This window comes from Lagopus leucura, unplaced genomic scaffold (genome assembly GCF_019238085.1).
Source record: "Lagopus leucura isolate 7727_CA_CO unplaced genomic scaffold, USGS_WTPT01 Super-Scaffold_100002, whole genome shotgun sequence".
Lineage (NCBI taxonomy): Eukaryota > Metazoa > Chordata > Aves > Galliformes > Phasianidae > Lagopus > Lagopus leucura.
Genome location: NW_024962263.1, coordinates 82,134,988 through 82,155,229, shown reverse-complemented (window position 1 = coordinate 82,155,229; position 20,242 = coordinate 82,134,988). Strand labels below are relative to the sequence as shown.

At 43.8% G+C, this 20,242-nt stretch overlaps 1 protein-coding gene across 12 annotated transcripts in view; it reads left to right on the top strand.

The window, feature by feature from the left end:
- The window catches only part of CYRIB (CYFIP related Rac1 interactor B), a 95,526-nt gene that overhangs the window by 12,663 nt on the left and 62,621 nt on the right, over positions 1–20,242 (top strand). The window contains exons 1-2 of one of the 12 annotated variants that reach the window (XM_042869204.1): positions 12,188–12,305; positions 12,389–12,565. The exons of 4 other annotated variants lie outside the window; for them this stretch is intronic. The gene's annotated coding sequence lies outside the window, so the exon portion shown is untranslated. Of the gene's footprint in view, positions 1–9,157; positions 9,217–12,187; positions 12,306–12,388; positions 12,566–19,395; positions 19,518–20,242 lie in introns of those variants that run through there. 7 more of the 12 variants (XM_042869212.1, XM_042869203.1, XM_042869205.1 and 4 more) reach the window with 7 other exon arrangements.

Here is a 20,242-nt window from a genome sequence, read left to right as displayed (position 1 = left end):
TACAATAACAGAAGAACATACAGTATTGAAAAGGGAAAACTGAATCATTGGAAAGAATAGCTGAACTTCTGGTGGGTGGGGAAGGTCTTAAAATGTTCTGTATTGAATAACTTAAAGGTTTATTGCAGAATAACCAGCAGCCATTCCTTCTCAGTGACAGTCATTATGTTCTAATGTTTTCTCCCTTTGCAGCCTTTTTAAAGCCATCCATTTGTTCTTCTGAAACCTTTGTCCAAGTTGAGCATGATGCTTTTCCCACCCAGAAATCTTTCAGTCTTCTTTCATGGTCACCACTCAATCTTCTGGTGGGGACACATCCCCCTCTTGGCCATCTGGCCACATTCGGGTCTTCTTTGAGCACAGCCCCCTCTGCGCTAAACCCAAGCTTGTTAAACTCATCTGCAAAACCTTTGATGAGCTCAGGGCCAGAATCTGTCATCCGAACTGTGGTGTGCTGTGCCTTAGGACAGAAGTGACCCCATTAAAACCACTCAGAAGCATGCATACTTAGGACTTACGTTCATCTGCTCCCACGTGGTTCCCCTGATCGTTTCACGTCCCTGCCAGACTTCTCTCAGCAAACGATAGAGATGTTATTTTTGCCTGCATCCATCCCTCCCATCCTTTAAAACTAAAGTTCAACAAATAGTTAGGATTAAAGTAAAACTGTGAACGTAATAGAAGCATGGAGAAGCAGTTATTATTTGCCTTTGCTTGGAAGAGAATAAGATGCAATTAAGGAATAAAAGGTCGTGTCAACAGCATGGCTTAGTTTTTTACATATGCAGTTACTGAAATTTAATGGTATAAATTTTGGTACCACTGACAGCCTACTGAGTATTTACATTTAATCCAAGTGCCAGAAAAAAAAAGAACTTCTCTACAGTGAGGGTGACGGAGCACTGGAACAGGCTGCCCAGGGAGGTGGTGGAGTCTCCTTCTCTGGAGATGTTCAAGACCTGCCTGGATGCCTACCTGTGTGACCTGCTGTAGGGAACCTGCTTTGGCAGGGGGGTTGGACTCGATGATCTCTGGAGGTCCCTTCCAACCCCTGCAATTCTGTGATTCTGTGAAAAATGGTCAAAGCTCTTCTGAGAACAGGCTGATACCTCACAGGAGAAGACTGTTTTGCTTCTTTAACTTTTCTAGCTCATTTGCTGCCTGAGACAGGAATCCTTTAGCATGATGAATGCATGACCACCTATTAAAAAAAGGGTTTATGACGCATTCCTGTAGAGGCAGTGTGGTCACAGTGGGAAGCTGCTCGTTCTGCTCTGATCAGTACCAAACTGTACCTCAGCTATGATTCAGGAACCCACACATCTCTAGTGGAACTGCATCCAGCTCGGTGTAAGCAGAATATTTCCCAGCCCATGCAAGGAGTTCATCTGCTGTATGTGAAAGAATATTAACTTTCCATTCATTGAGTGAGCTCAGAATATGCTTACGCAGTTGAAATGTGCAGTGTCAGCTTTACTCCCTTTTCTTGCTAACTGAATATTACACAGCTGTGCTTGGTGCTAGATTTAGCCCTAGGTGCCATGTTCATGCTCAGGAAAACAGAAGAAAAAGATGTCTGGTGTGCAGGGTTTCTGTTGGTCAACAAAGGAAGTGCTGCAGTGCATGCCTAAATGCTTTGTTTTACTGCAGCCTTCATCAGCTTCCAGTCTGTTCCTCACAGATTACAGTATGGGAAGAAGTCCTGGCTTTCTGTTTCCTCTGCTAGCACGTTTGTCTTTGCAGTTAGAGAGACTTTTGCTTATAAGAGCACTAGGACTCTGTCATTTGAGCTACGCAGGCGTCTTAAAATGATCACTCTCCAAGACTTTGGATTGGGAAATTCTCCCACTGATAAGATTGCTGCTTCCTTGCTTATTGAAGTCACTGGTTGGTCTACAGGAAAATGCGTACGAGGGGCTTCTTCAACATTTTTTGCATACTGCAGTTATTTAACGTCTGTTGCTTTTAGGAGCACAATGGTGGAGCTGCTCGAAGATCGTGGTATAATGAGATGCAGCAGATGACTGTAGCATAACAGTATTTTAAGAGGGAGATATAGTTGGTGAGCCAATAACTTAATTGTCGTCTTTTTTTTCTTCTATTATTCAGCAGCCTTGTACTTAACATCACTCAGATCATAAATGAAGTTTATAGTAGTTCAAGTGGATGTCCCAAGCTTTGATCAGCTAAACTGAATGCTACCTTTCAGATGGGAACAAGCAGCCAGATCCTTACGAGGACAGAACAGCCTCAGAAATGGCACTGCAGCCCTGTGAGGTGCTGAGCACCATCAGATCATGGCCACCAGGCATTAAGGTGACCTGCAAAAGGGGATGCAGCCTGAGGGGGACCTAAGCTTGTCCTTGCTCCCACCAATGCTTTACACTCTCATGTTGAGATGTCTGCATTCGTATGTTGAATTCAGAAATTGGCCTCTCTGGGACTGACTCTCCAGAACTTTTCACTGAGGTGCTTTAATTAGTTTACCAGTTTCCCTGCTGAAAGTTTTCAACATCCCCTGTGATCCAGAGAGGAAGCTAACTGTCACTTCAGGGATCAACTGAGACAACATGAAATGGTCTCTTGACAGTGTCCCTTGGTGATCACTAGATACAGACCAAAAATCATTTATGAACCAGATGCTGTTTTAAAGGTTCCTAATGACAATTAGGCTAAGCACTTTAGGAAAAGGGGGAAAAAAATAATTTAAAAAAAAAAAAAAAAAGAAAGAAGATGGATACATTGCTACAAGTGATGTGATCAAAGCAAAATACCAGTCTCATGCTCCTGAGGTAGGTAGAATTCTCAATTAAATTGATGAATATTGGTTTCCTCTGGGGTGGCACAATTACCTTTGCTTAAAATCAAAAATTGGTTTCTCTTCCAGAGAGTAATGAAGCAGTCTAGCTTTCTTAAATATTGCCTTTCCCGTTCCCTGAAACATTGATTCTGTCCATTAACTGGAACACCATTACACTGCTGATTGACCCGAAACGTTTTGTGCAAAAAGGGAAAAGGCTGGTGCAGAGCTTCCAGCTCAGATGCAGTGTTTGCTTCTCATGGTGCTCCTGGTGGTCAGCTTTGTTTTATGAACTTGACTGAGGGTTGAAGTGAAGCGCCTGGAACTCTCCATTGCACCTCAATTCTGCAGCCTCTTCTTACCTGCTGAAGCACTTAAATATTCTTAGCTGCCACCCAGAGTAAATAAGTGCAGTGGTGTTTGGGTGCCTTCAGAGAGAAGTGATAATCCAGCACCTTGAAGAGGTTGTTGTTTTGCCACTGCACCGAGTTGAAGCAGGCTTCTGTTGAACAGATCACAAAGTCATTGCACTAGGTTATTCTTCACATCTGTGTGCCATAAGATGGAAACTGCAGTCAGGGGCCATGATGTTGACTTTGGTAATGCTGGATCGTCCCCACTGCTTGGCAGGCTTCTTGCTGTCCAGCTCACCAGTTTGCTAACAGAGTTTTTTTTGCACTGCAGTTACTCAAAGTATGGAGCACAATGCTGTCCATAAGTTGGCTAGTGAAAAAATACTGTATTCCACAAAAGAAAAAGAAAAAATAAAAAGAAAAGCCTGAAAATTTCAGCATCTAATGCTGTGTTCTGCTCTGTTCTGTGACTGGTCTATTACTGTAATTTCTCTTTCAATTTTCAGCAGAGATAAAATATAATTAAAATAGAAGCTGCAGTTCCTCTTTTTACCTTCCCTTATGCTTACTGATCTGCAGTCTTCTTTCTAATGCAAGCTTAACACCTGCCATTTTCTTTTTATTCCTCTTTTTGCTTCCTTGTCTAATATGGGTAAGCTGAGAAAGGGCAATAAAATGTAAAAACAAAAGAGCTTTATTTTGTGAAATCCCCGTAATCTTTGATCACAGTCCAACTCTGTACTCTCCTATGTTGACTTCAAGGAGCTGTTCATTAATCGAATGTGTGTTACAGATCTTAGCTGAGGCACGCTGCACCAAGAGGCCGTGCTGATCATTTGCAGGGAGCAACTGCATCAACAGATGAGAAAGCTTGAAAACAAGCTGAGACGTTGTAGAGGCAGAAGAGGAGATGACTCACATAGTCAGTCATGTGAAGTGACTGGGGCACAGCACTGGGATACAGTCAGTTTTTGGCCAGAGAAGCTGTGGATGCCCCATCCCTGGAGACACTCAAGGTCAGGGAGGATGGGGCTCTGAGCAACCTGCTCTAGCTGTAGGTGTCCCTGTTCAGTGCAGGGGAGTTGGACTAGCTGCCTTTAAAGGTCCTATGGTTGTGTGATTCTAAGTGTCTCCAAGTTAGTTGTAAAAAGACAGAACTGAAATGCATTGGTTTCCCCACTTGCCACTTAAATATCAAAATGACCTTTGAGGGAAAAAAAGGACATTTTGAGATTACAAGTGCTTGTCTCTATGCAAGTGTGAAACATTGTAATTGTTTGCTCTTACAGTATCTGGAAGCACTTCAGGCATCCTTGCGAGCACAGAATGATTTGACCTTGGCTTTTTGTTTTGTCTGTGCTGTTTTGAAATTTATGTTGATCATCCATATTTTGTTGCAACTGTTTATATTTCTGAAGAGCTACATTTGTATCAGAGAATTTCTGCTACCTACAATGAGAGCCCTTAAGGACACTGTAGTGTGAATGTGACTGCTTCCGCAATCCCTCATCTAAGGTGAAGAAATCTGGAAGGGGGAGGGCGGAACCTGATGTCAGCTTTATCTGATCTGAAAGGTGCTATGAACCACAGCAGTGTAACAAAGAATCTCTGCAAAGCTGCTGCACTTTTCCAGTCTTGAAATGTTGCTATAAGAAATCTTGTCTCTTTAGAGATTAAATATATGCGTACATATATCTGTATGGATATGAGATGCTTACCATTTTCATCCACAGAAAGGTAAAGTTGGTGCTGTTCCCCCACCATACAGACAATACTGTTGCCAATGGATGGTGCAGGCTGTTGTCTTTGCTGAGTACAAATGAGAGAAGATTACTTCCTTTTTTACTTTGGACTTTCCCCCTAGGCTACCATTAAACCTAAAAGTAGCAGTTATTCTAACTGTGCATGGTACCCAAGGACAGCTTTGCTTCTCTATTTTAATTTATCTATGCAGCTGTCTATATCTAAAATAAATTCATCTTTTGTCACTGGTACACACACACACACACATACTAGATGTGCATTTCCAGTACTGCATTTAGAGCTAAATAATCTTTGCTCTATGAGCCTGCTCTGACCTATTTTCTCTCCTAAGGGTCAGTTTACTTACCTGGCAACAATACTCCTACTAACAAAACAATCTACATGCATTTGGGAGCATAAGAGCACTTTTGTTCTATTAACACTCCTAATTTTACAATACTGACTGGCAAATATCATCTCCTGTTATTATTTTTTTGTATTTATCGCAGTAATAACCTGGTAAAGTCATTTTCTATTCAGAAGGAGCAATTAAGAAATTAAAAGTGAAGGCAGAACTAATAGAAAATTAGTGGGTTTTAAGTCATGCAACATTTTCCAGATTGTTCAGTAATTTTTATGCTTCAATTATGTGCAGTGTGGATGTCTTATATGAAGCTGCTGTTAAAAACTTAGGTTCTAGGCACTCTTACTTGTACTCCTGAAAGGTGAGAGGTCCAACTCAAGACGAGAGGTCCAACTCAAAATTTGGGAGAGCCCTAAAGAGTAAATATTGCTATAAAACTGCTTATAGTAGCAGTAGAAGAGGATGTTTTTTCTCCCCCTCGCTCCCCAACACTCCATTCCCCAGGCAGTGTATAATGTTATGAACATCAAAAATTGTTCATCCCTGAGGCTGACTGCATTGTTTCCTTAGCTCTGTATAACAGAACAAAGTTCTCTATAAGAGAGGTGCATTAAACCTACAGATGATGCGTCCAAGATAAACTTGGAGCATGATTCTGCTTCCTTTGAATGCAGCTCAGTGGGACTTGGATCTCTCCTTGCCTGGCACACAGACTGCTGACTACTACAGAGACGAGAGAAAATGTGGTAGTGACCTGCTGGCGTCTCAGGGAGGAGGCTGCATCCATCTCCTACAGTGCAGATTTTTTATCTGCTGATTGCAAAAAATTCTTCCTGCAGCAGAAGTGAAAGGTCGCATCAAGCACTTCAGCCTAACCTATACAAATCAAACACAAGCAGAACTAGGACTTCTGGACTTCTGCCAATCTGCTCATAAACTTCTGCTGTGAAAATCTTTCCTATCTTTTTGGACATCTCACCTATTGCTCAATCTGCACTAACCTGTAACAGCCCCCCAGGCTTCTCTCAGCACTTGCCCTGCTTAGGTGGAGGCAGCAGACAGTTAGGAACATGGTTTACCAGCCCTGGTGTTGTCTGAACGCTATTTGAGAACGCAGTTTACAATGTAATTAATTCTTTTGATTGCATCAGGCAGATTCTAGAGCTAGACTGCACTCACAGCCTGCATCCTTTGCATCCCAGGAGGCTATTTTATCTGCAATACTTTTTTAAAAAAAAGTTTATTAAAGCCGTATTTCTTACCCTACCAAGTTATGAGAGAAACTGAGTTCAGTTTAAGTTAACATATATACAGCTATGAAAATGTAAAGAAGAGAAATACACTGTTGCATATTAATCTCTGAAGTCCTTTCCATTTTTCCTCTTTCTCAAATTGGGTTCAGGGGAGCTTAGCATTCACTTTTATTTTACAGTTCTCAAACTGGCATCTGGGTTCAGAAGAGAAAGTAGCTGATGTGATTAGGCTTTCAGGTGGCTCGTGTGGCTCTCTTCACATTGATTCTGTGGGGTTTCAAGGAGAGCCAGCCACCTGTTTTGTCTTGGTTGTATCTGTGCATTCCTTCCGGCTGTCCTGCTCATTCTCAGAACTGTTCCTAGCATAGAGTAAGTGGCAGCACCAAATTTTTAGAGGCAAGGCCTTGAAATCAGAAGTTGCTTTGTGTTCACTGAGGTGGTTATTTTGTATGGATCAGGTGAGCAATCTCACCAAATGTAAACTGAGCCTTTGACTTCTTCAGCCATTTGTAGTGAAGGTCAGATGAGATTTCATGGGGCTGTTTTGAAAATAATTGTGTAGATTCCAGATAACTTTTTTCTTTCTCTGTGTGTATTTGTGTAATTCTCCTATAGAAGCAGGCCCGAAAACAGGATATTGATGCTATCCCCCTGTTCTTGCAAATTAGAAGTAAAGGTAGTTTGAGATGTGCATCCTCTGCAGAGTGACTGATGGAGTCACCATCCCTGGAGGTGTTCCAGAAATTTGGAGATGTGGCAGTGAGAGACATCATTCAGTGAGCAATATTGTGGTAGGTGGATGGTTTGACTAGATGATCCTAGAGGTCATTCCCAACCTTAATGATGTTCGGTGTTCAATGACACCACAACCTGAGTGATGAAGTGAGTGTGCAAAAGGTGAAACCTTCAGAATTTATTTTTTTCATGAAGATGTGTATGTGGAAATGAAAAGTCCTTAAGTCAGTGAACAAAATGTCATTAAAGTACATTTTTGTATTCCTTAGCACAACTTGCATACCTTTTGATTTATGGGAGATAGAAAGCACAATATTGGCCATTGGGTGCTCCTTCTGCAGGAGGGTCTGGCAGCTCAGAGCTCACCAGAGGATTTAAATTTTCCCCTTTTTTTTTTTTTTCCGCTTATGTCTTAAAACATGACCCACCTGGGAGAAGATATACACATCTCTTTAGTCAGCAATCCTGTTTTTTGCTAAGAAGGAGGTTTATGCTCTTTCCCATCACAGTTTTGCCCACAGTGAATGTTTAAAACCCCTGAGTCAGGCCTTAGAAAATAAATAAATAAGCCGCACAGCTGACTTAAGGCATGATGGTGGCTTTTTGTTTCAGGGTGTTAAGCCTTAACCCTTAGCCCAGGAAGGTCATTACCAGCAGAGGCTGTCCCTTCACACACGAGAACAAAGTTCTGGGCTGAGGCGATCCCAGCTGGGATTTCATAGAATCATAGAATGGTTTGGGTTGGAAGAGACTTCTAAGATCACCTAGTTCCAACCCCCTGCTACAGGAAAGGACACTTCCCTCTAGACCAGGTTGCTCAAAGCCCCATCCAGCCTGGCCTTGAATGCTTCCAGGGAGGGGGCATCCAGAGCCTCACTGTGAACACAGCCTGTTCCAGTGTCTCACCACCCTCACAGTAAAGAATTTCTTCCTAATATCTAGTCTCAATCTACCTTCTTCCAGTTTGAAAACTTTCCCCACGTCTTGTCGCTACCTGCCCCTCCCCAGCTTTCCTGTAGGCCCCTTCAGGTACTGGAAGGCTGCTCTAAGGTCCCCTTGGAGCCTTCTCCAGTCTGAAGAGCCCCGTCTCTCTCAGCCCATCCCCACAGGGGAGGTGCTCCAGCCCTCTGATCATCTTCATGGCTTTCCTCTGGACCTGCACCAACAGCTCCATGCCCTTCTTGTGTACTCCAAGTGGGGTCTCACGAGAGCAGAGGAGCAGAATCACCTCCCTGGCTCTGCTGGTCACACTTCTCTTAATACAACCCAGGATATGGTTGACCTTCTGGGTTGTGCTGTACCTCTGGATGAGCTCAGGGGTCCTCCTGCTTTTGCAGGCACCTCACAGGATGGGACAGGACCCAATAGGGACAGGATAAATACGTGTATATGTGAGTGTATATATATAGATGTGTTCCTTGAGCTTGCAGGAGGCTGAGGCCTGGCAGAAGGCTCCTAGCTGAGATGCCCTGAATGCTCCTATAGGCTTCCCCACACGTTTAGTTCGGAGCCTGGAGAGCTGCATTGGAAGCTCGGGCGCCTCAAGGAAGATAGCTGTCCCCAGCACGAGCTGCCTCCCGGCGGCCCCTTTAAGGAGCGCGACCCGCAGCCGGCCGCCTCGCCCGCCCGCTTCTGTTTCGCTTCCCCCGGCCCTGCCCGAGACACTCGGAGTCAAAGCAGGTGCATGCGCAGTGTGCTGGCAGCCGGGCGCGCGTGCGCACTCACCTGCTGGATGCCCCCCCTCCATCCGCGCTCCTCCCAGCCGGTACATCCGGGTCACCGCACGCCCGCCCGCACGGCCGGTCCCCTGTGGTGCTTTGCGGCTCGCCCCCTCCCCCTTCTCCCCCCTCCCCTCAGTGCGGGTGGCTCCGGCGCTGTCGCCATCCGCCCCTGCCCTGCGCGGGGTCCGGCCCGGCCCGGCCCAGGGAGGCGGCGGCTCCGGCTCCGTCCGCATCGCCGGGCGGCTCGGTGAGTGCGGCGGCGTGCGGGGAGGGCGGGCCGGGTTCGCCGCGACCTCCGCGCCTCTCAGCCTCGGCGGCACGACCTCCGTCGTACCCCACGTTCCCGCCGCGGCCCGGAGGGGACGGCGCTGCGTCCCATCTGTTGCTCCTCCGCAACTTCTCGCGGCTCTGCCCGCCCCCCCCTCTCCGAGGAGCGGCCCCGGGGCGGCCGGCGCGGCGGGGAGCTGAGCGGTGGGGACGTGCGCTGAGCGTTGCGGGGCACAGGGGTTTGTCGTGGGGACCGGGCGTCCCCGCTGCGGTACTGGGGCTGTCCGCCAGCCTTGGGTAAGGTGAGTCCAGCGGTTTGGAGGCGGTTGTCGTCTGTTCGTGAAACAGCAGATAGAATCACGTTGTAATTAGGTCTGGATTTTTATGTAGGAATAGTAGCGTGTGCAACTCAGTTCTGTCTTGTTAGTTTGCAGACTGGTGCAATAGCATTTTCTTGGGGTCTTAAAATACGACAGCCTTCTTCACAGGTGCATCTCAGGTAAAGAAATGGGGATGCTGCTGGCCGTGGAGGTTCGTGAGGAGCTTTCCTCTTTTCCTGTTCCATGGCATGCGCATGTCAGTGTGGCAGCTCTTCAGGTGTGGTAGCAGCATCTCGCCTCTTAAATCCCTCGTTCCGAATTTCTCGTGATGTAAAGTAGAAATACAGGTGTCACGTCAACATGCGTGTTGATCCTTAAGCCGGCAAAACGTTGAGGCTAGGGTAGTGATCTGTCACCTTCCCTATTACCAGCTCTGCAAAGTTTGCTTTCCTCAAACTTCTTAGTTTTTTTCCTTTGCACAGACAGCTTCCTTTATTTCTGCTGATTTCTTGGTGTTTATACAATAAATGAATGTTTTCTATAGTAGGCTGTGGCAGGTGGAGGTATTGGACAGGAGAAATTGAGCTACTCAACTGAGGTTACTGCTGTCAGAGTTGGAACCTGCACCAACCTGTCAGTTGCAGCCTGCCGTACCCTGTTACCGTGAGACACGTCGCTGGGCTTCAGAAAACGTCTTCAGCTCTGTGTTGTAAAGGTAATGGTAAAAAGCCAAATGACGTGAATGAAACACTGCTCTTCTGTGGAATAGGAATGCGTTTTGTTTGACATACAGAGAGCGCTGCATTATTGAAACAGAAGCTTTTAGTGGAAGCATAGATAGCATTTTATTGAAGTCAAGCTGTGAGGTTTCTTCTTGCATACATTAGCCGTCAGAGAATAGGGACAGTGGAAAGAAACAATCCCAGAATCAGTTCCAGAATACCTCTGTCATGAAACATTGCCATTGTATGAAAGTGAGGAACGAATCTGATCCTTTCTGTTACATAACTCCCATTTGGCATCAGGTGCTCTAGATTTTCCTCATTGTTTGCAGTTTAGCTGAGGCCACCTGAGGTGAGTGATTATTGAAAGATTCTTCTGAAATCATCCACCTCCTCACATGAAGCCTTTCCTGTTGGGGCCTGGCTGTCTCTTGAAATACAGTGTTAGCTGGCTCTTTTCTTGCAGATGTAACTGTACTGTTCTCTTTCCTAGAGTTTTGCATCATCTTTGTAACATCTGCATATAAGAAAAAAATATTATACCTTGTGCAGTGGTAGCTAGTATACATCTTAGCAGATGTATTAATTTGAAATGAATTGAATGCAATACTTAGCACGAATAGTTCAGGGAAAGGTATGTGGAGAGCTTCAATAGAAGTCTGGAGACGGGCACCTTGACACAGAAGGGTGGGGAGTATTTTGTTGCTAAGCACTGTATTATTGAATGATACAGTAGTAGAGGTCTGTCATTTGGAAAGGGTATGTAGGAGGCCCTTTTTGGGTTTCTGTACCTGCTTAGATGGGATAAATGTAGGCTTTTTCCCCTCTGTGCTGTTTCTAGAAGAATACAGATATGTAGGCAGCCTGCAGCACTGTTGTGTTGTTGCCTGCCAGCTGGGGGCATGGATGGGAACAATCATAAAGGAGAGGTAAAACTTACATGCAGGAGGTCAGATTGTTTTTTTTAGCAGTCGTTGAGTACTTGTTGCTTCTAAAGAAATAGTACTGAAGTAAGTTAGGGTTATCACCTTTGCCTGCTCTTCTGAATGCTCTTTAAATTGCAGCAAGAGTTGTATTCATTGATGTTGGCAGGCTTAAGTTGAGGAGCGCGGCTCCTGACTCTTAAAGCTCATGCTAACCACCCTGAAGTATATTATAAATGTGAGGCATGAAAGAAATAATGGAAATACATTTTCAAAGCTGAATATTTTGAGTGTTGTCAAATGGCAACTTTTCTTCTGGAGTATTAGCTGTTAAGAAAACATCCTGCAGGTGAGGTATGAAGCCCAAGTGAATGTAAGTGCTGAATCCACGTAGAGCTTGAGTGTCAGCACTGTGTTCTTGCAGTTAGCACTGCGATGCAGAGATGAGGAATCTTTTTTTGCTATGGTCCCCCCAGGTCTATCAGAATGGCTTCAGGGGGGATGACAGTGATGGGATGATGCAAGGAGTTAAACACTGGCACTGAATAGCCCTGGCACCTGAAAGTGGTGAATCAGGCAGGCAGGGTAAGATTGATTTCAAAGCATTTTCCAGCTGTAAGCAATGACCAGTTGTCTGTACCTTTTGATGTTTTTTCAACACCCATTCATTTGCATGCATCAAGAGTATTTGTGCAAAAGGACCACTGACGTAATCTTTATAAGTCTTCCTGTAATATTAATCTGTAATGAAAGAGTATTTATAAAGTTTTCCTTGTCACTGGATAATTTAACGCCTCTAATACAAGTCTGCTTCTCACGTGCGCAAAGTTGTTTGCTGTTGATTTCAGGACCTTTTGTAAATCCACCTCAGTTTCTCTTCTGTGGTTCAGGAATGTTCTCTTGAGTGCCGCAAGCTGGCTGCTGCAGCTGGCAGAATGTTTCAAACTGTCTGAAATTTGCTGAGAGTAACAGGCTGTCTTCTATAGGTGGTGTTTTACATTTGCTATTCCGCTGCCTATTGGAGGTAGAGGTACAGCAATTATATAAACAGCAGAGCCCAGCAGAAACCACGAACAAACGATGAATAGCTTTAGAATTGACGAGGTAAAGCTGGAAGTATTTTTAGTTACAGCACTTTCTCCTGTGTTCCCCATCTCCTGTGGTTTTAATTGCATTCTTCTTTTCAGAATGAGCATTTTGTCTCCTCTGTCATGTGGAAGCCTGACGCACAGAGAATACCTTCACTGTGGAGACAGTGAAACCAGTAGCAGGCAGAGCAATTGAAAGGTGAAAGTGGTGCGTTCTGCCTTTTGCTCCTGATGACTTGAGTGTCAAGGAAGTTCAGAGACTGTCATAGATAAGAGGTAAAGGCTGACAGTGTCCTTCCAGTCTTCCAACCTTTGTTGTTTGCTTGTGCTGTCAGCTTTGTTTGCTGTTGCTTCTGACTGTATCGTATGGCCTTAGTTAAATGCTTAATGGCTTTTTATCTTCGGTTAATTCCAGAAGTGTAAAGGCTGGTCATGAAGTTATGATTTCTAAAATGAGGTGAGGTGCCAGGCAGTTTTTTTAGTTCTGTAACTATTTTATGCGTTTCGGGAAGTATTTTTGTCTACCTGATTTACTCTAACCTAAATTCTAGTACTGCATTTGGGGAATACCATGTGACTGATCAAAGTCACTGTTTTTCCATCTACACACAGTCATTATGGACCTGTAGGAAAAATCAGAGACTGAACATTTCTGAAGTAAAAAAAGTGCAAACTCCAAGCATATAAAAACTGATTTCCTCAATAATGTTTCTATAGGAGGCTTTTTTTCTCGTGTTTTAGTAGAAACGCACTATGGTTTGTGATCTTATTTACAAGGTGTTTGATGCTCTAGATGCTTATAGATCTGCAGACTTGAGATTCCCAGGTGATCTCAATGCAAATAGTAATTGGGTCTGGGACAGCTTAGCTTGTGAGATTGAGTGCATTCAGTTTGGTGTGGCTGTACTTACTAAAATAGCCTGCCTTGCAAAACAGGCCTTCTGTCTGCCACCCACACCAAACCCTAAAGCCTCATCTTGTGGGAGTTAATACGTTGGTCTGGAAGGCTGATTCTCATCAACATATGCTCCACCTGAATTGGTGACCACTAGGCAAAAGCAGTTCTGTACCAGCCGTCAGTTTATGTATGAGGAAGTGGGGCAGGAGGCTGTCCCAGATACATCCTTAAAAGCCCTTTTTACATCCGCCTGCGTACTTAACCATTCTCTGGTAGCACGAAGCTGCCCTGTGAGCGAGTTCTGTTTAACTGGAGCAGTTCAAAAGCCTCTTAAATTCAGCCAGGAGGCAATTCTGGTTCTCCTTCAGCACTTGATTATTAAATTAAATGGAGTGTTAGGGTGAGTAACTTCTGGTGTGCTATACAAGGTAATAGATGAGTTCCTAGGAACCCAAGTTGTAAATTAGCTGACTGGTAAGCCCTGTTTCTGTGACAAGTGGGTCTGGCAGTTGTGTAACTTCAGAAGTCAGATGTAACTGAGTGTGCTTCCAGTCAGGTGTGGCACTGGGAGACTACTGGTTCTCTTTATTTGGATTTATAGGACTCCAGAGGGTAACATCCTCACATGCACGGATCTCTTTGTCTTTGTGCTGGACAGCAAGGTGCTTGCTTCTGCTTATGTACAACATTAATCTTTTTAGTGCAAAAAGTGTAGTTTTCTGAATTCTAGGCTGTCTGTTCAATGGCACCGATAGACTAAAATCAACTTAGAAGAATGGCTAAAATATATTTGTAGATATATTTCTTAAAAGCAAAGCAAACCTCTCAGGCAGACAGTAAACAGGGAGAGAGGTTTTGCTCTCACGAAGTGTGTTCTGGGCAAGAGCTTGAAAAGCCAGTTCATTTCTTTTTTGTTACATTTGCACCTTTAATGTGCTGAGGCACGTGGTTATTTGAGACTGTTCCTTCCTAATGTGGAAGTGAAATGTGTAACCACCAGACTTTACCAAGCTTTGTCTTGGAGGTAAAACTGCTGACCTTTTGTATAAGTGAGAATCATACGGACAAGACAACACTGTGTGGGGACTGATAAGGAACAGTATTTAATTGATTTAGTATTTACATTTCCTGCTTGTGTTTATTACACTGGGTGCTTCTTGTGCTCGCAGGCAGCTGGCTAAAATCGTACTCTTGTGAGTGCTGCAGCAGTACTTCATGCGCTTTAGCAGGGCTTACCTTTGCGTCTCAGTTCAGTGTTGAGTTCATTTCTCAGCAGTAGTAACAGCATGACATGAGCTAGTTGGTATCCCCTAGCCTGAAGTTTAGAGATGTTCCAAAGGCATGTTTCAAAAGCATCTAAACAAATCCAGAGTTGCTTTCTTTTCAGAAATCTGTTTTTAGCGACATTCAAACTTGTCCAGGAGAATCTTCTTAATAAGCATGGGGTAGAGTTGTGTCCCAGGAGGTTGTTGTTGCAGGTGAGACTGGCAGTAATGTCTAGGAAATGGCAGCATAGTATGCTATTGATTAAGACATTGAGCAAATACTGTTATATATTGATGTTAATATTGTGTCAGGTGTTCAAAAGAATTTCAATCAAAGTACTTCAGTAGCTGCCAAAAGTGAGACTTGGGAACAGATGTTCTAACTGTATTCTTGACATTTTTTGACAGCTCTTCACACAGCTCTGGTGTGCCTGAGCTCTGCAGCAGGGTGTTTTTGCAGGGTTTGTGCCTCCTGCTTTGCTCCTCTTTCCTGGTGCAGAATATGCCTTGTTTTGACCCCATTACAATCCTATGAAAGCTCATTTCTAATAAACATTTATCCAGTCAGGCAGTATGGAGGAAGAAAAGAGCTGGGATGGAGATAATGTCTGAGGTGAGGAGCTGTAGCAGTAAGCTAAGAGGAGGAGCAGCTCATTTTGAGCTGAAAGTAGGGAAAAAAATGAGAGCTGGAGTCTGGATCTGAGTTGGGGACAACTTGTTCAAGTTGTGGAGAGAAGGCTGGAAGCTTGTGGGCTGTGTGAAGGCTGTCAGCATGGTATTGATTGAGGGAATGTGTAGGAATGATGATGTTAATCTGTCAGCAGGTTGGGGTCATCAGGGAAGACAGGAAATTGCTGGACAAGAAAATATGAGATGAGAAGAATTGACAGGAGAACCAAGAGGGATTGAGTCTCTTGGACAAGGATATCTTGGAAGAAAAATTAGGGCCAGAAAACTTGTAGAGATTGGACAACAGTTAAATAAAACATCTCAGTCTTCTACCATTCATGGATGACGTATCTTTGCCACTTCAACCTGATATGTGGTGAAGTGATAGAAACCAGTGCAGTGAGCAGATGGTTCTGATTCCATTCATGTGGCGCTTAGCTACAAGGACAGACTGACTGGACTCATCTCCCAGTTAAGGTTATATATTTGGCTTTTTTTTTTTTTTCCTGTGATCTTGGGAACAGAGCACTCAGAAGGCAGCCTTGAATACACTGCTGTATCTATTGCTTTGGTTAGGACCCCTGCTTTATCCCAGGGCAAAGTGACCGGTGCTTGTTTCATTCTGTCCTTCAGTACCTTGCTATATTCTCTTAAAATCTTGCTTCAGAAATTAATGAATCTTCTCTTGGATGGTACTGGTCTGGTACTCATTTCTGTACAGTTATTTGTTACCGGAACGGTCTGGTGAGATGAGGAAGTGGTTTGCTTCCTATTTTACGCATGAGCAAAGGCACAAAGAAGAGAAGTTCAGATAGTTCTGCATGCGTGGCTAGAAATGACTGGAACCCCAGCCCTTCTAGAATATTTTATGTATTACAGCCATATCCCTATCAGATGTGCTGCTGTTCTCTTGCTGCAGTTCCATTTCGAGACTTTCTTTGTCTCTTTGGACTTACGGACACCGTAACTGAATTGGAGAATGCAGTAGTGAGCAAAGTCTTGCATCAAGCAGGACATGGTTGTTTCATTTTGCTAGAAAGGCAAACTTTTATTTCTAGAATTATTTTTTCCTCATGTAAGTATTTTCTTGCTCAGAGCAATGAGGAAGGATTAATTCTGGCATTGTGTGACTCTCAAGAACTCATACTCTGGTATTAGGAACTCTCACAAACCTTTGATATTGATTCAGATAGTGGTGTTTCCTGCATTCCTGAGCTGTACTGCAGTCACACAGCTTTAGGGCCAGACTTGAAGGGTCAAACTTTCAGGTGCTGTAAAAAGATCCGTGTTGGTATTCAGGCGGTATGGCGAAGTCGTGCTGGTAGTGCAGCTTCATTAGCAGAATTTGGGGTAACCAATTCCTTTCTCTTCCTGTTTGGTGAAGGAAGGAGGGATGAGCTTGTTTTTATTTTTCAGTGGAGGCTCTGTTTGAGTCTTCCACGTTGCTCTGCTTGGCTGTTGAGTTAGATAGGCAGACTTGGTGGATGTAGTCACTGGAAGGGAGGAGCTGTGAGCGCTTTCTGTTTTGTAGAGCCCTGTGGCTTCTCACGTTTCTCTTAGGGAACCATATCTGTTTATTCTGTCACTGGAAGGAAGGGTAAAACGCCTTTGCTATTCTTTTTTGGATCCTCCTACTAACTCATCATCCAGTTTTGCCTGGGGAGCTTCTGCTTAAGATAAGTCCTGTGAATGCAGCTTATTCTGGTTAGAAAACTGCATAGTACTTTAAAGAGAGGAAAATAAGTTTACTCCTGGGTAAAGAAAAGAACAGCAGCCTCTGCTGATGGAGCTGTGGTTTTTTTGCCTTTTCTTGCCAGGCCTACTGTGTTGGCTTCTGTTCAGTTAATGTTTGGCTGATCGGCTCTGAAGCTAGCAGGGCTAGGAACGCTGTGGCTGTAGGTTTCTCTTGAGGGCTTTGCATTCACTGGCAAGAAATACCTTGAGTCTTTAAAGTAGAAATTTCTGTGCCCTGTTAGGGAGGAAAAGATCACAGGAGTAGTTTGGATCAGAAAGCTCAGGCGGTACTCCGGGTTTTTCTAGAAGCACAGCTGGCTGCTGGTGTGATACTGGCCATGTGACAAGCAAATTGAGGGACTTTCATGTTGAATAGTAATGTTTACGTTTGTAAAGGGCACAGAAACAAAAATTTTAAACAATCAGAGCCTTAGGTGCTGTTTTCTGGCCTTACCCAGGCTTCCTGTGTACTGAGTTCTGTGATCTGTCAGCTCTACCCACCTTCACTCCTGTGGGTGGATTTATGCAGTTTAAGTATGTTCAGCTCAAGTAAGAACTGTAGTGACACTTGGTAAAGGAACATGAAGTGCAACATGCTGAAGCACAGCTACGTGTGGTGAGTCAGGCAGGAGCCGGGAGTAGCAGCCCTGAAAAAGAAGAGGAAGTACAGTCATTATAAAACTTCATTTAAAAAAAGACAAACAAACAAACCCAGCAGCCATCCGTCAAGAGGATAGGAATGCAATAAACTAATACACTTGCTATCTTATAGTTACTCTCTGTATATAGAGTGTATGTAAATACATATGTGAATATATAGACATCAGATATGCACCCATGTGCTAGCATATATGTCCATGTACTGTAAAGTATAGGTAGCTATATCAAAGAATCATAGAATGGCCTGGGTTGAAAAGGACCACAGTGATCATCTGGTTTCAACCCCCTACTATGTGCAGGGTCGCCAACCACCAAACCAGGCTGCCCAGAGCTACATCCAGCCTGGCCTTGAATGGGATGGGGCATCCACAGCCTCCTTGGGCAACCTGTTCCAGTGCCTCACCACCCTCTGTGTGGAAAAAATTCCTCCTAATATCTAATATAAGCCTCCCCTGTCTCAAATTAAACCCTTCCCCCTTGTCCTGTCACTGTCCACTGTCATAAATGCATGTAGCCTCTCCTATTTTTATGCTCCCTTCAGATATTGGAAGGCCTCAGTGAGGTCTCCTGGGAGCCTTCTTTTCTCCAAGCTAAACAAGCTCAGTTCCCTCAACCTTTCCTCATAGGAGAGGTGCTCCAGCCCTCTGATCACCTTAGTGGCCCTCCTCTGGACCTGTTCCAAGAGCTCCATGCCCCAGGCCTGGACGCAGTACTCCAGATGTGGCCTCACAAGAGCTGAATAGAGGGGGACAGGTACTCCAGTAAGGCAGTTTGGAGCCCAGACAAACTTGAGCTGATGTAGAACCATGAATATTTTTAGAAAACTAGTATTTTAATTGCTGGACAAAATACTGAAGTGATTTTCAGGCCTCTGTTCTGCTGTGCCAGTGATGTAGGCTTTGCTTATGCTCTTGTTCCATCTGTTGGGGGCAGGTCCTTTTTGCCAGGGAACAAGTGTGTGTGCGCACTCATCTGAGCACGCTGTGTGTTGCTGACAGTTGTCAGGAAATAAAACACCCTGACTGCAATAAAGTGCAGTTTTCACAATGTATCAGTTTTATGCCATTGCCACAATGATTCAATGCTGCTTAATTTTGTCTTGTTGTTGTATATGTAATAGATTCAGAATAACAACTAAAAATCACTTCCTACCTTCAAGTAGTTTGTATTTCATTTCCACAACTGTAAAACTTTAACTTGCTTGAAGAGCATCATCTTCAGTCCTAGTACTGAAGCCAAATGGTTTCTTTAAAATGAAAAGCACAGTTGTTGTGCTTAGAATTGGTCTGATTCCTGGCTTTAAATCAGAGCTTCGGAAAAGCAAACAGCAAACAAAAGAACAACTGAAGATATTTGCTTTAGTCCTGGTAAAATGCTGCTCTCGGCAAATGACAGCGTTTCATTTTTGTCGCGTGTTTGTGAATTAGGAGAAACTTCGTGCAGCAATGCAAGGTACTTTTAATTACATTATTTTTCTTATGATTTCTGTTCTGTGGTGATTCTTAAGTATATATTTTTTTTTTTTCTGAGGACAGCTTTCAGTGTTAATGAGAGCTACTGTTTCAGTTCATCTTTGGAAGTTCAGAAGAAAAAAAATGAAGATAATGAATACAATCCTTGTTAGATGACTGAATAGTCATCTTATTTAAGAAAGTTTTTATAAATGACCTATTTCTTCTAAAATACTTTGGACCCTCTTGTGTTGGTTTTTGTTTGATTTAAAGCTGGTTTAGTTAAGGCATTCCTTTTTTTCCCCATTTCCTTAGGAGATCTCAAAGCTCTACTTCCTACACTTCATCTGCTGCCCTTCACTGAAGGAGAGCACCTAATAGAAGTGTTTTTTATTTCATCAGCCGGTTTCGTGTGTAACGTCATCTCTTCATTACTGCTGTCAGCTGTGCTGAGCTCCATAAGTTGTGGAGACTGCTGTTACAGGGCGGGCTTATAATGGAAACTTGAAGTCTATGCTGCATGTGGGCAGTGAAATGGAAGTGACTGGAAGGTAGGCTTCATGCTCTTGTCTCGTGTCTGGTCGGGTAGTTTCATTCTTATTGCTCTGTCCTTTCTAATCCTCTTTTATTGGACATTTATTTAGAATGTTCTTCTTGCTCATACCTCAGGAAATGTCTGTCATAGGGAACATTCTTTGTGCTTTCCTTTTGACCCACCAGACTTTTCTCTGCTTTGTTCTCTTCTTTATATTCTTAGCAACAGAGTGGTTGCAGTAGCTGCTGCTTGCCTAGCTAATTTGGTAGTGTGATAAGCCTGCTTGTTTTCCAGGCACTTCCTTCACTGAGCATTGTTAATGCTTGTGATCATCTCAGTAGAACTGAGGCTAGAACTGCCTGAAAAAGGAAATAGTTTGAGTTGAATGGCTTAAACCTTTCTGTTCTGATTTTATTTCTGCCACCTTCTGACCACACGCATTTGGAAATAGAAGCATCATTCATACTGGGGTCTGCTCTTCAGTTCCTCATGTAGGACAGGTCCAGTCGGAAGGTCAGACTGGTTCTGTTATAGCTGTGTGCTGAACTGGAGGTGGTTTTTTCCTTTCCACTGTGGTTCTCAGGGTTTCTCAGTACTTGTAATTGGGGCAGACTGTGCCTGCAGGAGTCTAGTTCTCTGACAGGTACTCTTTTTGGGTCTGAGTAGGTTTTATGATACAGAACTGAGCCTTTATTTATTCGTCTCTGAATTGCAACAGGCACTGCTCTTATCCATTCCAAA